Here is a 22,826-nt window from a genome sequence, read left to right on the forward strand (position 1 = left end):
GAAATAGACATTTCTCAATGTGTTTGGCCTTGTTGTGACCGTCTGGAAGTCACAGATTCATGCAACTAAGAAAAGCATTTCCATAAGTAAAATTGGTAGGGATGCACACCTTTGGGGGAATCATGAACAGCATACCACTCCCATGTATGGCTAGATGGATTGAGAATAGTATATGGCAATGTTTCTTGATTTTGACTACAAAAATGTGTGCTCAATTGTTTTTAATTTTGGAGCCAGTCCTGCAGTGTGAACTCAGGACCTGGGCACTGTCCCTGAGTTTTTGTGTTCAAAGCGAGGGGGGTTGCTTGCTTGTTTGTTTTTTGATGGTTGAATATAATTGAATATAAGAGTCACAGATGTTCTATCCTGAGCTGGCTTTGAACTATGATCCTCAGATATCAGCCTCCTGAGTAGCTAGGATTACAGGCATGAGCCACTGGAGCCCAGCTTAATTTTTTTTTAACTTAAATGTCTTTTAAAAAATTATTTCGTCTGATCTGGGCAGCCTTGAGCTCTGAGCTGAAGAGCTGAGGGACAGTGCCCAGGCCCAGAGTTCAAGCTACATGACGACAAAAAAAATAATTCATGCTTTAAAGATAGTTATGTTTTATGTTGATCACTTGTCATTGAAAAGTTCTTATTCAATGAAAAAAACGTAGTTTCCTTTTTGGATGACTTTTTAAATTGTGTTAAAATATACAGAATTCAAAATTAGTCATTTGAAACATTTAAAGTATTCAGCTGGGTAGCAGTAAAGGCATTCATAAGATTGTGTAATCATGACTTCCATTTCATCATTCCAAACAGAAACTTTATAACTCATTAGGCAATAGCTCCAGTTCCTTCCTCTCAGTCTTTGACAATTACCATTCTGCTTCACACCTTTGACTTTGACTACTATAAGTTCCTCATATAACTAAAATATTACAGTGACTTATTTTAAAGTTCATCAATATTGTAGCCTATATCAAAAATTTTCATGACTGGTTTTTATTTTGTTTAGGTTTTTGTTTGTTTTCATGTGCCAGTCCTAGGCAATGTCCCTGCATTTATTTGTGTGTGTGTGTGTGTGTGTGTGTGTGTGTGTGTGTTTGTTTTCATGTGCCAGTCCTAGGCAATGTCCCTGCATTTGTTTGTGTGTGTGTGTGTGTGTGTGTGTGTGTGTGTGTGTGTGTGCGCGCGCGCGTGCGCACGTGCACACATGCTCAAGTCTAGCACTCTACTACTTGAACCACAGGTCCACTTCCAAGTTTTTGGTGCTTAAATGGACTTTCCTACCCAAGCTGGCTTTGAACCACAATCCTCAGATCTCAGCCTCCTGAGTAGCTAGATGAGATGTGAGCCACCAGTGGCCAGTTTGCATTCAAAAAAATAGTTTTTGTCAGTCGTGGGGGGCTGAACTCAGCCTGGACACTGCCCCTCAGCTCCTCAGCTCAAGGCTAGCGCCCTACCATTTGAGCCACAACGCCACTTCCAGCTTTTTCTGCTATTGTGGTGCTGAGGAATCAAACCAGGGCCTAATGCATGCAAAGCAAACACTAAGCCACCTTCCCAGCCCCGCAAAAAAATTATTTTGCTGATCCTGGGGCTTGAAATTTGGACCTGGCACTGTCCTTAAGCCTCTTTTGCTCAAAGCAAGTGCTCTACCACTTGAGCCACAATGGCACTTCCAGCCTTTTTGAGTAGTTTATTGGAGATAAAGAGTTTCATGGGGGCTGGGAAGGTGGCTCAGTGGTAGAGTGCTTGCCTTGCATGCATGAGACCCTGGATTCAATTCCTCAGCACCACATAAGCAGAAAAAAGTGGAGTGGTACTGTGGCTCAAGTGGTAGAGTGCTAGCCTTGAGCTGAAGAACTGAGGGACAGTGCCCAGGCCCAGAGTTCAAACCCCATGATCGACAAAAAAAAAAGTTTCATGGAGCCGACCAGTGGTTTACACCTGTAATCCAAGCTAATCCAGAGGCTGTGATCTGAGGATCACGGGTCAAAGCCAGCCTAGGCAGGAAAGTTCATGAGACTCATCTCCAATTAGCCACTAGAAAACCAGGAGTGGTGCTGTGGCTCAAGTGGTATGGCACTCACCTTGAGCTGAAGAGCTCAGGGACAGCGCCCAGGCCTAGAGTTCAAGACCCAGGACTGATAGAAGAAGAAGGATGAGGGGGAGGGGGAGGGAGAAAAGAAACCTGAGGTCTGAGTTTAAGCCAGCACAAAAAAAAAGTTTTGTCTGGGTGTGTGTGTGTTTGTGTTTTCAACGTCACCAAACTGTTTTCTACAGCAGCTGCACCATTTTACTTTCCCCCAGCAGTGCACTGTGATACCAACTTTACATCCTCATCAGTGCCTGTAATTTTCTTCTTTTAGAATGATAGTCATCCTAGTGACTATGGAGGAATATTGTAGTGTGGCTTTGATTTACATTTTCTTAATGACCAGTACTTATGAGCATATTTTTATGTACGTATGGAGCATCTGTTACATTCTTTTTGAGATTGTCTAGTTAAGTTGTTTTCCTGCTCTTAATTCCAGTTTTTTCAATGATACTTTTAATTTTTTTTAAATTTTGTTTTATTTTTTGTGAGTTCAGGGGCTTGAACTCGGGCCAGAGCACTATGCTGAGCTTTTTTTGCTCAAGGCTAGTGCTACACTATGTGAACCATAGCACCACTCCTGATTCTTTTTAGTGGTTATTTAGAAATGAGATTCCTGCTCAGGCTGTCTATGAACCACTATCCTCAGATCTCAGCCTCCTGAGTAGCTAGGATTATCAATATAAGCCACCTGTTCAGCCCAATTCCTATTTTTTTTAATTTCCTAAATCATAATTTCTTAATCTGAACTCTATAGATATATTCTAAAATAAGTGTGTCCATTTCTTCTGACTGCAGCTTGGAAATACAGGCGTCTGGGTTTCATTAACAGTTTTTGGCCTTTCTCTTTCCAGCTAAAGATTGGTGGTAACATTTCGCTGTCTCAAATCTGTGGTTCACTTCACTGTTTCCTGTTAGTCCCTGACATCCTCCACTAGTTGTGTTCTTGCTTTTCTAAGTATTTTACATAGTTTCTAATATCCTGGATAGACTTTAACACATACCTAAACTCTCTTTTTGTTTTAAAAAAATGCTGATATTCCTGAAACTCAGAAATTTAAGTAATTTTTCTAAACAAATTTTGTTACTAGGCAGGCAGGTGATGTTAATGCTACATGATGATGCTACTTCTTATTCTAATAAAATTTTCCAAGTGGGAAACTTAAAAAATTGTCATGTTTGGACTGGGAGGTTGGCTCAGTGGTGCTTGCCTCACATGCATGAAGCTCTGGATTCAATTCCTCAGCACCACATAAGCAGAAGCTGGAAGTGGTGCTGTGGCTTAAGTGCTAGGGTGCTAGCCTTCAGCTGAAGAGCTGAGGGACAGCCCCCAGGCCCACAGTTCAGCCCCCACAACCGATAAAAAAAAATTGTCATGTTTAAGCTCAATTGTTTACAGAATGACTTACATTTCTGTTGTGTATGATTCTGGTTTCTAGTTATTGCTGAAAAATATTAGTTATTAGAAAACTTCTTTAAGTACCTAGTTCTTAATAAGCCTATGTACCTGCACATATAGTATAGCTGTATACAAACAAATTTACATGAGGCCGGGCACTGGTGACTCATGCCTGTCATCCTAGCTACTGAGGAGGCTGAGATCTGAGGATCAAGGTTCAAAGCAAGCTGGGGCAGGAAAGTCCATGAGACCCATCTCCAGTTAACCACTAGAAAAACAGAAGTGGCACTGTGGCTCAAGTAGAGCACTTGCCTTGAGCTGAAGAGCTCAGGGACAGTGCCTAGGCCCAGAGTACAAGTCCACAATGGACCAAAAAAAAAAAAATTACATGAAGCTATTTTTCTGATTTTTGATTACATTCTCCTACTTGTGAAAATTTGTGAGAATGTATTTCCATTATAATTTTTGAGATTATGAAACATTAACAAAAACAGTTATAAAAGACAAATTCAGAGAAGTTCTTACCATCCCCAAAATTTACCTCGTACAGCCTCGTACAGCCTAGGGTATCCCATCCTTCCTGATTATTGCCCTCTATTCCATTAAAGCTGCTAAGGAAGGAAGGGCTGGGAAGGTGGCTCAGTGGTAGAGCGCTTGCCTTACATGCCTGAGGCCCTGGGTTCGATTCCTCAGCACCACATAAGCAAAAAAAAAAAAAAAGCCGGAAGTGGCGCTGTGGCTCAAGTGGTAGAGCGCTAGCCTTGAGCTGAAGGGCTGAGGGACAGTGCCCAGGCCCAGAGTTCAGGCCCCATGACCCGACCCAAAAAAACAAAAAAAAACAACAACAAAAAAAAGTTGCTAAGGAAGCTCAGACATGTATTCTGTTGAAGTCCCTGAATGTTTACCAAACTATGAAAATAATTCACATGATCTCAGACTTAACTCCTTAGCCTGTTGTAAATTCCTTAAATCAAAGACAATAAAAATTTACTATGTAGTTTTCCCTCTTATGTATTTTTAAATTACATTACAGAGATACATGAACACACATCATTCATTATGTTTTCTTCATTAGTTGATTATTTTATGATGACATAATAAGTCTTATTACTTATTTGTACTGTGTGGAAATTTGTGTTCTGGTAAAATGACAACATCTCCTGTGTTTATAAACTCATTTTACAATGTGAAAAAAAAACTAGCCCCATAAGCACATTAAGCACACTTCTATGCAATTTTTCACAATTGTAATTATAAACTTACATGCACGGCCTCAAAATTAGAAAATGCAACTATGATATCCATCACAAAACTAACTCTTGTGTCTATCAGATTGCTGGAGAAGAAAACTGGCAATGTGGGTAGCGATGTGAAAAGGGCAATATAGAATTAAAGCTGTTCATAATCATTTTAGTGTTAATTTCTGGGTTCAAACAGTTCAAAGTAGCCCTATCGTAACACATGACATAGTTGAAGAATTTCACCTGGGTTTTTTTCCCCCATGTTATCTGCAACAGGAAACGGGGTTCTCTATATTCAGTCCCTCATAAATACCTGCAGTGTGCTGGAAAGTGGGGATGATACAGAATTGAATACTATGACTCTTAAGGTCATTGACATTTAGGAATTAATAATCTCATCATAGAAAAAATTCATACTTAGGGGGCTGGGAAGGTGGCTCAGTGGTAGAGCACTTGCTTTGCATGCATGAGGCCCTGGGTTCGATTCCTCAGCACCACATAAGCAAAAAAAAAAAAAAAAAATTCATACTTAGAATACTGGAAAGTACTTGCTAGGGAAAATGGGAGAAAACATTTGGCATTGTATCTGACTGGTGAAGAATTGTAATTCAGGAAGAAAGGAAAAGGAGGAAGCAGGAGGTAAAAGTAGAGGTCAAGAAAAAAGAACTATCACAATACCTAATTGGGTGCTCTCATAAATCTCCAGAAACCCTTATGAGCTAACCATTATCTCCATTTTCCAGGAGAAAAAACTGTTCAAGAAAGAAATTTAGGGGCTGGGAAGGTGGCTCAGTGGTAGAGCGCTTGCCTTGCATGCATGAGGCCCTGGGTTCGATTCCTCAGCACCACATAAGCAAAAAAAAAAAAGGCAGAAGTGGCGCTGTGGCTCAAGTGGTAGAGCACTAGCTTTGAGCTGAAGCGCTAAGGGACAGTGCCCAGGCCCAGAGTTCAAGCCCCACGACCGGACCCAAAAAAAAAAAAAAAGAAATTTAAACACAACACATGCAATTATTTGCTAGAAAATTGAATTAAAGGATATTTTAGCTAACCAATTGTTCTCAATGAGAATGTAAATCAAATGGTACCAAAATTTCACTGTATTATTATTTGTAAGCTATAGAGGAGAGCTGTTATTAGAGACTATGGTATGCCTGCTGGGGAAAAATAAAGAGTACATAAGCTTCAAAACATATTTTTCTAGCCAGGTACCAGTGGCTCATGCCTGCAATTCTAGATACTTAGGTGGCTGAGATGGGAGGATCACTATTCAAAGCCAGCCCAGGCAGGAAAGTGTGAAACTCTTATTTCCAATAACTGGAAAACTGGAAATGGCACTGTGGCCCAATTGGTAGAGCATTTGCCTTGAGCTGAAGAGCTGAGGGACAGTGCCTAGGCCAAGCCCCATGACCAAACAAAAAGAAGAAAAAAGAAAAAAAGAAAAGTTTGTAAGACTCTTATCTACAATTACCACCAGAAAACCAGAAGTAGTGTTGTGGCACAAAGTGGTAGAGTGCTATCCTTGAGCAAAAAGCTCAGGGACAGCATCCAAGCCCTGAGTTCAAGCCCCACAACCAATAACAAAAAAAGAAATTCTTATGTGATTCTTGTATATTTTTTATATAATTTTCAGAATGTTCAGGAGTAGTACTCTCTTTAAATAAATATTCAACTATTTATGGACTATATATATATATACATATATATATATGTGTATATCTATATAGGGGGGTGGTGGTGCTGGGATCAAACTCAGGGCCTCAGGGCTGGGAAGGTGGCTCAGTGGTAGAGCTCATGCCTTGCATGCCAGAGGCCCTCAGCACCACATAAGCAAAAAGAAAAACGCTGTGGCTCAAGTGGTAGAACACTAGCCTTGAGCTGAAGAGCTGAGGGACAGTGCCCAGGCCCAGAGTTCAGGCCCCATGACCGGACCCAAAAAAACAAAAACAAACTCAGGGCCTCACACATACCAGCCACTTGCTGAACTATATCTTCCAGCCCAAAACTATTAATTTCAAGGACCTCAAACCAGATGTAGCATCATAATCCTAGTACTCTGGAGGTTTAGATAGGTAGATCACAATTTCAAGGCAAACCTGGACTGCATAAGAAAGCTCTGTCTCAAAATAAAAAATAAAGGTACTCAAACTAATAGTGTAAACAGACCCCAGTTATCTGAGTGATTGTAAAAGACAATCCTTAATCTGTTTAACTTCAAGATATACTATGTTGGGGCTGGGAAGGTGACTCAGTGGTAGAGTGCTTGCCTCCAATGCATGAGGCCCTGGGTTCGATTCCTCAGCGCCACATAAGCATAAAAAGCTGGAAGTAGTGCTGTGGCTCCAGTGGTAGAGCACTAGCTAGAGCAGAAGAGCTGAATTGCTGAGGGACAGTGCTCAGAGTTCAGGCCCCACCACCGACCAACAAAAAAAAAAAAGAAAAAAGATATACTATGCTATCTCTATCACATGCAGATAGATAGAGCATTGTAAATGGTGATACTAAAAAGTGCGATGCTGGTAATCCTCTCTCGTAGGAATATTTTATAGTAACCTTAAGTGTTATATTTTCTTCATCATAATCATATATTTTCTCAGGTAGTTTAAATCCTGTAGGGAACAAGGCAAGGCAAGATAAGAATAGTAAGATAGGTTTTCATGGTTAAAGAAATCTAAGACTTGCCGGGTGCTGGTGGCTCATGCCTGTAATCCTAGCTACTCAGGAAGCCGACATCTGAGATTCATGGTTCAAAGCCAACCCCGGGCAGGAAACTGTGAGACTTTTTTTTTGTCAGTGATGGGGCTCGAACTCTGGACCTGGGTGCTGTCCCTCAGCTCTTCAGCTCAAGGCTAGTGCTCTACCACTTGAGCCACAGCGCCACTTCCGGTTTTCTGGTAGTTTATTGGAGATCAGAGTCTCCTGGTTGTTCCTGCCCAGGCTGGCTTTGAACCTCAATCCTCAGATCTCTGCCTCCTGAGTAGCTAGAATTACAGGTCTGAGCCACTGGCACCCAGTTTCTGAGACTCTGATCTCCACTAGAAAACCGGAAGTGGCGCTATGGCTCAAGCAGTAGAGCACTCACCTTGAGCTGAAGAGCTGAGGGACACTGTCCAGGCCCAGAGTTCAGGCCCCATGACTGACAAAAGGAAAAAAAGAAATCTAAGACTATATTTGTTGTCCTCAGGAAATTACTACAATCAAGGAGAGATTCAAAAGAAAGAACTTGCAGAGCTGTGATGTTTGGGGGATTCCATCTTCTCATGTAATGATTATTGACAACAGGTAATTTATCTGTTAGCAATGTACAAATTCATGGGCAATAAATATGTAGTGACACAATCAAAAGAAACAACAAAAACAAATCTAGTAAGGCCAGGTGCTGGTGGCTCATATCTATAATTCTACCTACTCGGGAGACTGAGAAGATCACAGTTCAAAGCCAGCCCCAGAGACTCTTATCTCCAATTAACCACCAGAAAACCAGAAGTGGTGCTGTGGCTCAAGTGATAGAATGCTTGCCTTGAGCTGAAGAGCTCAGGGGCAGCACCCAGGTCCAGAGTTCAAGCCCTATGACCAACAAAACAAAAAAAACTAGTATGGGTGCATAGAATGTTGAGAAGTCTAAAAAAATGACAGCATAATGAAATTACTTTCTTCAAATTCTATTCAGATTATTTTGCTTAAGATTGCTATTTCAGCTCAAGGCAAGAGCTCTACTGCTTGAGCCACAGCGCCACTTCCTGTTTTCTAGTGGTTTATTGGAGATAAGAGTCTCCTGGTTGTTCTTGCCCAGGCTGGCTTTGAACTGTGATCCTCAGATCTCAGCCTCCTGAGTAGCTAGGATTACAGGCATGAGCCACTGGCACCTGGCTTCATATCTTATAAAATCAGTGATTTTTTGGCATTCTTTAACATCCAGTCCATATGGAAATTTCCCTAGATAAATCAAAAAATGCCCTTTTACCATTGGTACATTCAAATCAGAATCTACACAAAACCAACACCTATAATTGGTTAATGTTCTACAAATAATTCTTCCTCTGTGTCATTACTTTGCTTAAGAAATTGTGTCCCGGGCTGGGAAGGTGGCTCAGTGGTAGAGCGCTTGCCTTGCATGCATGAGGCCCTGGGTTCGATTCCTCAGCACCATATAAGCAAAAAAGAAAAAAGCTAGAAGTGGCGCTGTGGCTCAAGTGGTAGAGTGCTAGCCTTGAGCTGAAGAGCTGGGGGACAGTGCCCAGGCCCAGAGTTAATACCCCATGACTGGACCCAAAAAAAAAAAAAAGAAAGAAAGAAATTGTGTCCCTTTTCATCTAGATGCTTCTGGGTTGGAGATGAGGGAATAAAACAAGTCTTATTTAAGAGGTTATAATGGCAGGATCTCAAAGAACAGATCTAGGATAATAGAAAACACTTAAGTGGATAAAGATTAAGGTAGTTTGAAAAGGGCAAGAATTAGATTATAAACATCTGGAAGCTTGACAGTAATCCCAGTGTTTGGGAGGCTGAGGTGAAGAAATCACTAACTATAGATATAGTGTGGGCTATTTAGTGAACTAGAGGACACCCTGTCTCAGAAACATAACCAAGTTACAAAGTGATAACAAATTAGGCATTTTTATGGGTGAATTATATAGCATTTGGAATGAATTAAACTGTCCATGAGATGAACTGGAGTAATAAGAGAGTGGGAGTGATTAAAAGGAAGAAAAGAGCTACAGAGGACAATGATGAGAAAAATTTGAAGTTTGGTATCATGTAAACTGAGATGTTAGGGGCAGGGATATTTCTGAAAATTGTGAGGAAAAGAATTGCCTGCCCCATATTAAATGAAATTAGCATCAGATGGCATTGGAAATTATGTAACCTGGTTTTGTTTTTTGTTTTTTAGCAAGACATCTTAGTATTTTCCCATGTCATTAAATAATCCCCAAGGGCTGGGAAGATGGCTCAGTGGTAGAGTGCTTGCCTTGCATGCATGAAGCCCTCGGTTGGATTCCTCAGCACCACATAAGCAGAAAAAGCTGGAAGTAGGGCTGAGGCTTAAGTAGTAGACCACTAGTTGACAGCTGAAGACCTGAGGGACAGTGCTCAGGCCCAGAGTTCAGGCCCCACGACTGACAAAAAATAATAATAATCCCCAAATCTTTAATTGTTCTAAAAATGGTACATCAAAAGATGTGCCATAATTAATTGGGTATGGTGGCACACAGGCGAAGACTGGAGGATCTGAGTTTGAAGCCAGCCTAGGCAAGATGTAGTCAAGGAATAGGATTTAATGTAGTTTGTTTGTTTTCTTCACTTGAGAGCTTCTTTTGTTCCCCAGTGCTGAGCATAGAAAGGGCCTTATACATGGTAGGCAAGTGGTCAACACTGAGCTACAGTCCTAGCCCTAGGTATGCAACAATTGCTATGGTTATATGTGGTTGATTTTGTGTTATTGTTATAAATGAGATTTTTTTCTGATGTATTTTATGAAACTTTACAGCTAGTAAAATTCCTGCTAATGATTTTATGTTCATTACTTTTATATTCATCATTTGCAATTCTCTTCTAAATTTTATAGGTAAGTCATCTGCACATAAAACTTGTTTTTTCAGGGCTGGGAAGGTGGCTCAGTGGTAGAGTGCTTGCCTTGCATGCCTGAGGCCCTGGGTTCGATTCCTCAGCACCACATAAGCAAAAAGAAAAAAGCCGGAAGTGGCGCTATGGCTCAAGTGGTAGAGCGCTAGCCTTGAGCTGAAGAGCTGAGGGACAGCGCCCAGGCCCAGAGTTCAGGCCCCATGACTGGACCCAAAAAAAAACAAACAAACTTGTTTTTTCAACATATACCCATTATTTCTCATTTTGGGGTAAAATGCCTTAAACTGTGTTTAATAATATAGTATAAGTAGACAATTCAATCTATACTTATAATTTTATAACACGTCTAGTGTTTGACCATTAATGACAGTATTTCTGCTAGATATCCTGTGTGTGTGTCTGCATGTGTGTGTGCGTGTGTGTGTGTGTGTGTGTGTGTGTGCGCACATGCACATGCATGCATGCATAAATACTTGGGCTTGAACTGAGGACCTAGGTACTGTCCCTTAGCTTTTTCGCTCAAGGTTGGTACTCTACCACATGAACCACAACTCTACTAGCTTTTTGGTGGTTGACAGGAAATAAGACTCTCAGTGTTCAGGCTAGCTTTGAACTACAGTCCTCATCCTCCTGAATAGCTAGGATTATAGCGTGAGCTACCAGCATCCAGCTTTATGAAAGATATTCTCTTTCTTACTAAGTATTATTGGGAATCAATGTTCAGTGTTTTAAACTGAAAGGGAGCATTCGTTCATGCAATACTCTAACAGATCAAGAAAACATTTATATTCTTCTCTGTCATTCCTGGTTCAGGGTAAACTATAGGGGTCATCATGAAAGATTGCTTCTCTTTCTTTGCCAGTGAATTTTGTAATACTTTAAAGAGCACAGATCTGAAACTGCCCAGTCTGAAACCCCAACTTTATCAGGTCATTAACTGTACCTAGGCAAGGAGCTTGTTTTTATTTTTAAACTTCCTCCTCTATAACCTTGAAAGATTAAATGGTTTCAAGTTGGTTTGTGGAAAAAAGTCATTGTCTCCTTTGTTTTCTCTTTTTATTTTTTAATTTTTGGCAATAGTGGCGATTGAAGTCAGGGCTTTATGCTTTACCACTTGAGCCACATCCCCAGTCCTTTTTGCCTTAGTTATTTTGGGGGTAAGGCCTTAACCTTTTACCAGAGGACAGCCTGATCGGTAGTCCTGTTTACACGTCTCGCAGAGCTAGGATCACATGTGTGTACAACTATTGATGGAGATGGAGTCTAGAGAACTTTTTGTCCTGTTGTCCTGGAACTACCGTCCTCCCCATTTCTGCTTCCATATTGGCGGAGATGACAGGCCTGAACTCTCACTTCAACTGGCTCCTTTCTTTTCTCCTTCTTTCCTTCCTTCCTGCATTCCTACCTTTCTTCCTTCTTCACTTCTTTTTTTTTTTTTTTCTTTCAGTAATGGGGCCTGAACTCTGGGCCTGGGCACTGTCCCTCAGCTCTTCAGCCCAAAGCTAGTACTCTACCACTTGAGCCACAGCGCCACTTCTGGCTTTTTTCTTTTTGCTTATGTGGTGCTAAGGAATCAAACCCAGGGCCTCATGCATGCAAGGCAAGCGCTCTACCACTGAGCCACCTTCCCAGCCCCTGTATATAATTTCTACTTAAGAATTCCTATAGAGGAGAGATAAGAAACTTTTAAAAATATGTACTTCAAGAAACCAATTTGGCCAGTTGCCTGTGGCTCATACTTGTAATCCTAGCTGCTCAGGATGCTCAGATCTGAGGACAGCAGTTCAAAGCTGTCTTGGGCAGGAAAGTTTGTGAGACTCTCTTCTTTGTTTTGGTAGGACGTGGGACTTGAACTCTGTGCCTGGGTGCTGTCCCTCAGCTCAAGGCTAGCGCTCTACCACTTGAGCCACAGTACAACTTCCAGTTTTCTGTGGTTATTGGAGATAAGAGTTTCACAGACTTTCCTGCCCAGGCTGGCTTTGAACTATTATCCTCAGATCTCAGCCTTCTGAGTAGGATTACAAGTGTGAGCCACTGGCTCCTGGCTTGTGAGACTCTTTATCTCCAATAAACTACTAAAAGGTCAGAAGTGGAGCTGTGGCTCAAATGGTAGAGTGCTAGCCTTGAGCAAAAAAAAAAAAAGAAGCAGCAGCAGCTCAGGGATAGTGCCCAGACCTTGAGTTCAAGCCCTAGAACCAACACACAGAAAGAAGTCAGTTTGCAGATTAAAGGAAAATGTTTTCTGATCTTCTTGGGCCACCTTAACAAAACACTGCTGACCAGATAGATGGTTTAAACAACAAAAAATACATTCTCAGTTTTGCAGCCTAGAAGTCTCAGATCAAAATCTGCAGTGTCAGTTTCTGATAAGGGTTGTCTTCCAGGCTTGTAGATATCACCTTTCCTCACATGGTGGAAAGAGAGTTCTTTCCATATTTCTTTCCGTAAACCCACAAATTGAGTTAGATTAGGGTCTTACTCTTCTGTTGTTACACCTAATTGCGTCATTAAAACTGTGTCTCCAAATACAGTCATATTGGAGACGGGGGCTTCACCCCATGAATCTTAGAACAGAAACAATTCATAGCTTTCCCATCCAGGCCTCCAAAATCGATGTCCTTATTGCATAAAAAATATATTCGTCCCATTCCAATAGCCCCCAGAAGTCATAACTTACTTCAGTGTTAACTCTGGTCTAAATTCCAATGTCTAATCTAAGTATCATGAGAGCAAGCATGAGACAAAATTCCTCTCCAGCTGTAAAACAAGATGAGTTATATGCTTACAAAATATAGTAATGGACAGAGATCGGATAGATAATTCCAGAAAGGTGAAAGATCCCTAGCATGTGCAAAGCCTGTGAAGATAGAATTCATTAGATCTTCTGGCTAGAAAACAATCTTCTTTGGTTTGATGTAATGCTCCCGAGGCCTCCTGGGGCCTATGGTAAGAATAGCAGCACTACAGATTATTGGATCACCTTTCAAGGTCATTTTTGCCCATCCTTAAAGGTTGATTCGCATTTACAGCCAGATAAATGTACTGGCTGGTCTTGTGGAATCTAAAAAGTCCCAACAGCATTCTTCTATTCTTAGTCATTTTTTTCTATCCCTAGTTGCTACTGAGGTGGTTGGTTACATTTTTGGTTTGCTTTCATATCAATCTCTTATCAAATGGTTGTTCAGCCATACCTTCTTTTTTTTTTTTTTTTTTTTTGGGTCCGGTCATGGGGCCTGAACTCTGGGCCTGGGCACTATCCCTCAGCTCTTCAGCTCAAGGCTAGCACTCTACCACTTGAGCCATAGCGCCACTTCCGGCTTTTTTCTTATGTGGTGCTGAGGAATCGAACCCAGGGCCTCTGGCATGCAAGGCATGCGCTCTACCACTGAGCCACCTTTCCAGCCCCCAGCCATACCTTCTCTTTAGAAAAAGCTTTCTTAGTTTTTACAATACAGGTAGGCTGAAATTCTTTTAAAATCTTTTTTTTTTTTTTTGGGTCCGGTCATGGGGCCTGAACACTGGGCCTAGGCACTGTCCCTCAGCTGTTCAGCTCAAGGCTGGCGCTCTACCACTTGAGCCACAACGCCACTTCCGGCTTTTTTCTTTTTGCTTATGTGGTGCTGGAGAATTGAACCCAGGGCCTTAGGCATGCAAGGCAAGCGCTCTACCACTGAGCCACCTTCCTAGCCCCTCTTCTAAAATCTTTTAAGTTCTGTTTCTGTTTGCTTAACAGTGTCTACTTCTGTCCATCCCTAAATTCTTGTGTATTTTTGGGGGGGGGGGGGGGTCCGGTCATGGGGCTTGAACGCTGGGCCTGGGCGCTGTCCCTCAGCTCTTCAGCTCAAGGCTAGCGCTCTACCACTTGAGCCACAGCGCCACTTGCCGCTTTTTTCTTTTTGCTTATGTGGTGCTGAGGAATCGAACCCAAGCCTCAGGCATGCAAGGCAAGTACTCTACCACTGAGCCACCTTCCCAGCCCAATTCTTGTGTATTAGTATAAGCAGTAAGGAAGACCTTCAACATTGTGCTTAAAAAAGTCAACTACATATCTAATTTCATCCTTTACAGGTCCTGTCTTCCACATAAACCACTAGAAAACAAGTCAGCCAACTTCTTTGCCACTTTAATGATCCACTTGTCTCCATTTTCCAGTAACATAACCTCAATTCTATTGGTGACTTCATCCAAGTGGCCTTTTGTGTGTTTCCCCATCCTGGAGCTAGAATTTAGGGCCTTTTTTTTTTTTTTTTTTTTTTGGGGTCCAGTCGTGGGGCTTGAACTCTGGGCCTGGGTGCTGTCCCTCAGCTCTTCAGCTCAAGGCTACCACTCTACCACTTGAGCCACAGCGCCACTTCAGGCTTTTTTCTTTTTGCTTATGTGGTGCTGAGGAATCGAACCCAGGGCCTCAGTCATACAAGGCAAGCGCTCTACCACTGAGCCACCTTCCCAGCCCAGAATTTAGGGCCTTGGTTGCAGTCCCTGTGCTTTTTTTTTTTTTTTTTTGGTCAGTCATGGGGCTTGAACTCTAGGCCTAGGCACTGTCCCTCAGCTTTTCAGCTCAAGGCTAACACTCTACCACTTGAGCCACAGTTCCACTTCTGGTTTTCTGGTGGTTTACTGGTGATTAGAGTCTCATGGTCTTTCCTGCTTAGGCTGGCTTTGAACTGCGATCCTCAGATCTCAGACTCCTGAGTATCTAGGATTACAGGCGTAAGCCACCAGCGCCTGACTTCCCTGAGCTTTTTGCTTAAGGCTACCACTCTACCACTTTGAGCCACAGCTCTGCTTCTGCCCTTTTCAGGAGATAAAAGTCTCATGCTAGGCACCGGTGGCTCATACCTGTAATCCTAGCTACTCAGGAGGCTGAGATCTGAGGATCGTGGTTCAAATCCAGCCCTGGCAGGAAAGTCCATGAGACTCTCATCTCCAATAAACCACTCAGAAAACAGGAAGTGGCACAGTGGCTCAAGTGGTAGAGAACTAGCCTTGAGCTGAAGAGCTGAGGGACACCTGGGAAGGTGGCTCAGTGGTAGAGCGCTTGCCTTGCATGCATGAGGCCCTGGGTTCGATTCCTTAACACCACATAAGCAAAAAAAGAAAAAAGCCTGAAGTGGCACTGTGGGTCAAGTGGTAGAGTGCTAGGCCTTGAGCTGAAGAGCTGAGGGACAGCGCCCAGGCCCAGAGTTCAGGCCCCACGTCTGGACCCAAAAAAAAAAAAAAAAGAGCTGAGGGACAATGCCCCAGCAGAGTTCAAGCCCCACAGCCTACCAAAAAAAACAAAAAACACTTTATCTCCAAAAATAGTAACATTGGAGGCAGAGTTTTAATGTAACATGAATTTCTAGGGAAACACAATTTCTAGGAAACACAATTTAGTCCATAGCAATCCCAACCCCTAGTCTTAGCCTATCATACATATCCCAAAAAAGACCAAGCTTTGGAATCTTGCTTTAGACTATTTTGATGTGTCACAGAGAAAAATGAAGAAAAAAGGAGAGGGATGATTTAGAGAAGACCTATAACCCATACTGATAATGTAAGTATATATAAAACCTTTATTGTCAGTGCTTAAAGCCACTAATACTTGATCTTACTTAATACTCAAAATCATCCAAGTGGTTTTCACATCTTACAGATTACAACTTGACACAGAAGGAGAGGTTGAGTAATTTGCCCAAGGTCATCCAGCAAATAAGTGGTAGAGCCAGCATTTGAACTGAGGCATCTGGCTACTCCATTCCCTCATTCAGTTCACACACAGCTCTACAAAATAGGTTTTATTATTGGCTTTAGTTTCACACAAAGAAATTGAAATTCAAAGTGATTAAGATAACCTTAGAAGTCACACATTTAAGAAATGCCAAGTGCTAGAGTTCTAACCAAAATGAAAGATGGAATTGATTCTGCAGGCATTTTCTGTGGGAAAGTAGGTCACCATTTTGTTACTGTACTTGAAAGACCATGGTTAGTTTAAGAGTGAATTTAGTTAACACTGCATCTAGCCAACTGTTTGTTTTCATTGTTGTGAACATCAGTGCTTGATGTTAGGGCAATGCTTACCAAGAAGGGCTCACTCTTATGCAAAAAAGTCAATTCTCAAAGAAGGTATAATCTCAGTCATTAGACAATTAAATGGTTTCTGTTGCTAAACTTTCCTTAAAGGATAAAATTTGGCTGGGCTGCTGGTGGCTCACATGTGTAATCCTGAGGATTCTGGCTCAAAGCCAGCCTGGGCAGGAAAGCTCTTGAGACTCTTATCTCCAATTAACCACCAGAAAGCCAGAATTGGAGCTGTGGCTCAAGTGATAGAGCGCTAGTCTTTAGCACAAAAGCTCAGGGACAGTGTCCAGGCCCTGAGTTCAAGCTCCGGTCACACACACACACACACAAATATAAAATCTAATTTAATAAATTGTATAATAAAATTTACATTCCAAACCAGATGTGGTAGTACATGACTGTAATCGCAAGAGCTAATGGCCATATGATCTTGTATAGAGGCCAATCTGGATTACTTAGGGAGTTCAAGACCAGCCTGAACTACATAGCAATACCCTGTTTGTTTATTTGTTTGTTTGTTTTTTAAAGTACAAAGCTGGGCACTGGTGGTTCACACCTGTAATTCTAGCTACTCAGGAGGCTGAGATCTGAGGTGGGGTTAAAAGCTAGCCCTGGCAGAAAAGTCCATGAGACTCTTATCTCCAATTAACCACCAGAAAACCAGAAGTGGCACTGTGGCTCAAGTGGTAGAGTGCTTACCTTGAACTAAAGAGCTCAGGGACATTGCTCAGGCCCAGAGTTCAAGCCTCACGACTGACCAAAAAGAAAAGTACAAATCCACAGATACCTACTAAAAGCCCTGTATAGGCAAGCACTCTGCTATATGTTAAAGAAAGAGAAAACAGTTTAAAAATAAGTGTTGACATGACAGTTAGTCTGGCTACATTTGTAGCCAGATTGTACATGTGCTAAAATAAAGGTCAGGCCTAAATGGAAAATTAGAAAGAAACCCTTTCCCAGATGCTGGGAAATCTCAAATGATTGGAAAATGCAGCCTACAAATTTAGTATTCATTTGTTTCTTTTCTGAATATTAATATATTAGGAAGAACCTAAAGAATTATTTATGTTTCAAAACAAATTTAAAATGTGTTTTTTATGTGTATACAGTTCCCAAAAAGATTCAGGCATTTTAATAGGTCAGTTAGTTGGAGTCAGGGAAGAGACCTACTTTAATTCTAAAGAACTTTGTACACTCTTTTTTATAAGCCTAGATTACTTTTTTTTTTTGTATTCTTTAATGGTACTGAGTTTGGATTCAGGACCTGCTAAGCAACTGTTCTGTTTGAGCCAAGTCCCCAGCCCTTTTTACTTTGTTTTTTTAATTTCTTTTTTTTTTATTGTCAAGGTGATGTACAGAGGGGTTACAGTTACATAAGCAAGGTAATAAATACATTTCTTGTCGAACCTCCTTCCTCATTTTTCTCCTACTTTCCTTCTACCCAATCGCCCTCCCAAGTTGTACAGATCATTTCAAACACATTGTCTTATGAATATTGCTGTTGTGTTGGTTCCCCTCATCCTTTGTCTCACCATTCTGTTGTTCCCTTTCCTTCCCAAATTCAGATAAACGTATATACAATACCAGGGTACCAAAATCAAATACAGTGACAGGGGATAAACCACATAGAGAAGAACATACAAAAGAAACAAGAAATCACATAGTACATTAAAATCATTTAATTTCTTTCTTTTGCTGGTCCTGGGGCTTGAATTTAGGGCCTGGGTGCTGTCCTTGAGTTTTTTTGTTTGTTTGTTTTGTTTTGGTTTCCTCAAGACTAGCACTCTGTCGCTTGAGCTATAGCTCCACCTCCAGTTTTCTACTGGTTAATTGGAGCTAATGGTCACAGAATTCTGCACAGCCCATCTTCAAACAGTGATCCTCAGATCCTGGTTAGCCACCAGAGTAGCTAGGATCATATACATGAGCCACCAGCGCCCAGGCTTCTAGCTTTTTATTTTTTAATTAGTTAATTTATTTAGTTTTGTCAGGCTTGTGGCCTGAGCACTGTCTCTGAGCTCTTTTGCTCAAAGGCCACAGCACTACTTCCAGTTTTCTGGTTAATTGGAGATAAAGAGTTTCCCAGAAAGCTGGGTACTGGGCGCCAATGGCTCAAGCCTGTAATCCTAGCTACTCAGGAGGCTGAGATCTGACAATCATGGCAATCATAGTTTAAAGCCAGCCCAGGCAGGAAAGTCCAGGAGACTTACCCCTCCCCCCCCCCCCCCCCCCCCCCCGATTGTGGGGCCTGAACTCGGCCTGGATGCTGTCCCTCAGCTCTTCAGCTCAAGGTGAGCGCTCTACCACTTGAGCCACAGCGCCACTTCCAGCTGTTTCTGTTTCTGTGGTGCTGAGGAATCGAACCCAGGGTCTCGTGCATGCAAGGTACCACTGAGCCACCTTCCCAACCCCCCTGAGATGCTTATCTCCAGTTAACCCCTAGAAAACCAGAAGTGGTGCAGTGGCTCAAGTGGTAGAGCCATCCCCTTGAGCTGAAGAGCAAAAGGACAGCACCCAGGCTCAGAGTTCAAAGCCCATTACCGACAAAACAAACAAAAAAGACTATCCAGCCGGGTGCCGGTGGCTCACACCTGTAATCCTAGCTACTCAGGAGGCTGAGATCTGAGGATCGCAGTTCAAAGCCAGCCCGGGCAGGAAAGACCGTGAGACTCCTCTCTCCAATAAACCACCAGAAAACCATAAGTGGTGCTGTAGCTCAAGTGGTAGAGCACTAGCCTTGAACTAAAGAGCTGAGGGACAGCACCCAGGCTCAGAGTTCAAGCCCCACAACCAACAACAACAACAACAAAAAAAGATAATCCACAATTATTATTCTGTATCTAGTTTCTGTCTAAATGAATGCTAGATTGTAAATAATTTTATATACCTTTTGATAATACTTAATTGGGTAAATTCAAACCAAAAATTCCTTGAAAGTTTAAAAATAAGTTTAAGTGTTTTTATAAATCCTGTGGTCTTCTCTTGGTCCTCATTCTGATGAGTAAAGAGTCAGTGCCCTACTCCTGAGAAATGAACCTGGAAGCCACAGAAGCTTAATGGAAGCCTAATGATGGAATAAAGCCAGAAAGACTCCCCCCAGGTATAACCCATGTCTTTAAGGTATTTGGGAGCCCCCATGACCTTTAGTTTGGAAAAAGTTTGCCAAATCTTAAAGATGTTTGTAGAAGAAGAAAAAAAACTATATTTAGAGATGAATATATGATTTGATTTTTCTACAGTGAATATATGTGTCAAAACATCACATTGGCTGGATGTACTAGTAGATACCTATGATTCCTACAGTCAGGAGATGGACATGAAGGCAAGAGAAGTATGAGTTTGAGACCAGGCTGGAATACACAATGGGAAACAGTCACATAGTGCCCCATAAAAATACAATTATTATTTGCTGATTAAAAAAGAAAACTTTGGGCTGGGAATGTGGCTTAGTGGTAGAGTGCTTGCCCAGGCATATATGAAGCCCTGGGTTTGATTCCTCAGTACCACAGACACGGAAAGAGCTGGAAGTAGACTGTGACTCAAGTAGGAGCAAAGAAGCTCAGGAACGGTACCCAGGCCCTGAGTTCAAGCCCCAGGACTGGCAAGAAAAAAAAAATAAAAGAAAGAAAAGAAAACTTCTTGCTTGGCAATTCTGGCTTTTTCTGCTTATGTGATATGCTGAAGAATCGAACCCAGGGCTTCATGCATGCAAGGAAAGTATTCTACCACTGAGCCACCTTCCCAGCCCTAAATAAATAGTTTTAAAAAGTCATTCATGGGGCTGGGAAGGTGACTCAGTGGTAGAGCGCTTGCCTTGCATGCATGAGGCCCTGGGTTTGATTCCTCAGCACCACATAAGCAAAAAAGAAAAAACTGGAAGTGGCACTGTGGCTCAAGTGGTAGAGCGTTAGCCTTGAGCTGAAGAGCTGAGGGAAAGCACCCAGGCCCCAGAGTTAAGGCCCCACAACTGGACCAAAAATTAAATTAAATTTAATTTAAAAAAAAAAAGTCGGGCTGGGAAGTTGGCTCAGTGGTAGAGCGCTTGCCTTGCATGCCTGAGGCCCTGGGTTTGATTCCTCAGCACCACATAAGCAAAAAGAAAAAAGCCAGAAGTAGTGCTGTGGCTCAAGTGGTAGAGCACTAGCCTTGAGCTGAAGAGCTGAGGGACAGTGCTCAGGCCCAGAGTTCAGGCCCCACGACCGGACCCAAAAAAAAAAAAAAAGTCATTCATGATCTATGCTCAGCTTTATCTTCCAGCCTCTGCTCAGACCCAAATCACCTCTTATTTTCTTTTTTCTTTTTCTTTTTTTTTGGGGGGTCCGGTCGTGAGCCTGAACTCTGAGCCTGGGCGCTGTCCCTCAGCTCTTCAGTTCAAGGCTAGCATTCTACCACTTGAGCCACAGCGCCACTTCCAGCTTTTTTTCTGCTTATGTGGTGCTGAGGAATCGAACCCAGGGCCTCATGCATGCAAGGCAAGCGCTCTACCACTGAGCCACCTTCCCAGCCCTCACCTCTTATTTCACAACAGTAGTTTTGAATAAACTATGGGCTTGGCTCATATTCTAAAGGGCCTACCTAGGTAGTGCAAGACCCTGAGTTCAAACTCAGTACTGTCTACCCCACCCCCACACACATATGCATGCACTCATGCACGGACATATGTGCCCTCACTGCCTGGTACCCCTGTCTGTGTCTGTCCTACACATCTGCTTGTCTTATATGTAACCTGTGCTTCAAACACAAATGCTGTTTTGTTGGTGGTGGTCGTCGTTGGGCTTGAACTCAGGGCCTGGGTGCTGTCCTTGAGCTCTTTTGCTCAAGGCTACCACTCTGCCACTTTGAGGCACAGCACCACTTCTGGTTTTCTGGTGGCTAATTGGAGATAACAGTCTCACTGATTTTTCTGCCCAGGCTGGCTTTGAACTGCAGCTCCTCAGATCTCAGTCTCCAGAGAAACTAGGATTACAGGTGTAAGCCACCAGCACATGGCTATAATGCTTTCTTACACAACCGTACTTTTGCATGTTAATCCTTCCTTCTCACATGGTTCCCTCATTTCCCAACGTATCTTACCTTGTCCTTTTAGGAAACTCCTCTTCATTCGTTAAACCTCAGCTCAAGAATTACCTGAAACAGGGACAGGGAAGGTGGCTCAGTGGTAGAGTGCTTGTATTGGATGCATGAAGTCCTGGGTTCGATTCCTCAGCACCACATAAGCAGAAAAAGCCAGAAGTGGCGCTGTGGCTCAAGTGATAGAGTGCTAGCTTTGACCTGAAGAGCTGAGGGACAGCGCCCAGGCCCAGAGTTGAGGCCCCATGACTGACCCAAAAAAAAGATAGAATTACCTGAAGCAGTGAAACACCATCCCTGATTTGCCCAGCTTCCTTGGACACTTTTGTTACATCTTCATTGGCCCATGATACTCTACATGCACACTAACATCTTAACTGAGTCATAAGTGCTTTTTGTGTCTGTCTCCAACCTCTGTTGTAACCTTTAGTACAAGGGCTCTAAGAAACTGCATCCCCTCTGTGCTGTCCAGTCCCTTTCCTTCACTTTTTTTCTGTTTACCCTGAAATGGAAATTCTCAATCTGATCACTTCCCAATCTCATCACTTACTTTAAATAAAATCAGAATCCTTGACTTGCATAGCTATTTTTAACCTTCTGGAAAGTTCTAAATGAGTATTTTGGTTTGGAACCTTTTTTTGGGGGGGGGGGGGGCGGAACAGGGCTGAGATAGAATCCAGGCCCCATGCATGCCAAGAAAATGCCCTACCTCTAGGCTGCAGCCCCAAGTCTGGAACCAATTTTCTACATCTATTTGTTTTGTCATTCTGTAGATTAGGCTACACTGTTGTAAGGTCTTAGCACATTAAAAAAGTCTTCATTTTTCTATGGTCATTTTAACATCAGTATGGCATTACACAGCCCCTGCAAGTCTATAAATTAATTTTAGCTTGGGCTGGGAAGGTGGCTCAGTGGTAGAGCGCTTGCCTTGCATGCCTGAGGCCCTAGGTTCGATTCCTCAGCACCACATAAGCAAAAAGAAAAAAAAAATCATTAAAAAAAATAAATTAATTTTAGCTAAACAGGGAAATAGAATCCATTACCTACTAGGCAACATTGTGAGCCTGGCTTGCTAACAGTTCCTGGAAGTATGTGTTTTCCAATAAATCTATTCAGATCATACATAAATAGAACCATAAAGCAGAGTCTGGGACTACTAGGATTGTGTTGGTAATTAAACCCTCCCTCCTCTTGAGACCCTGTCAGAGCCTTCCCTCTACAGTAGAAAACAAAAAAAGACCATATGCTTACTGCCAAAGTGATTCTGACCAAGCATCCTCCACTGTGAGAGATTAAAATAAAGTCTCCTACAGTCCCTTTCTCCAAATACACAAACAAGTGCCTGGCTCAAAGGCACAGTTCCAGTCCCTGTTGGCAAGAATAGGCAGGG

The 22,826-nt window shown here is 42.3% G+C and overlaps 1 pseudogene; it reads left to right on the plus strand.

Moving 5' to 3' along the window:
- Nucleotides 1–22,826, plus strand: part of LOC122101625 — a 70,224-nt pseudogene that overhangs the window by 2,202 nt on the left and 45,196 nt on the right.

Source organism: Dipodomys spectabilis, unplaced genomic scaffold, assembly GCF_019054845.1.
Source record: "Dipodomys spectabilis isolate Male_0828 unplaced genomic scaffold, ASM1905484v1 ptg000018l, whole genome shotgun sequence".
Classification (NCBI taxonomy): domain Eukaryota; kingdom Metazoa; phylum Chordata; class Mammalia; order Rodentia; family Heteromyidae; genus Dipodomys; species Dipodomys spectabilis.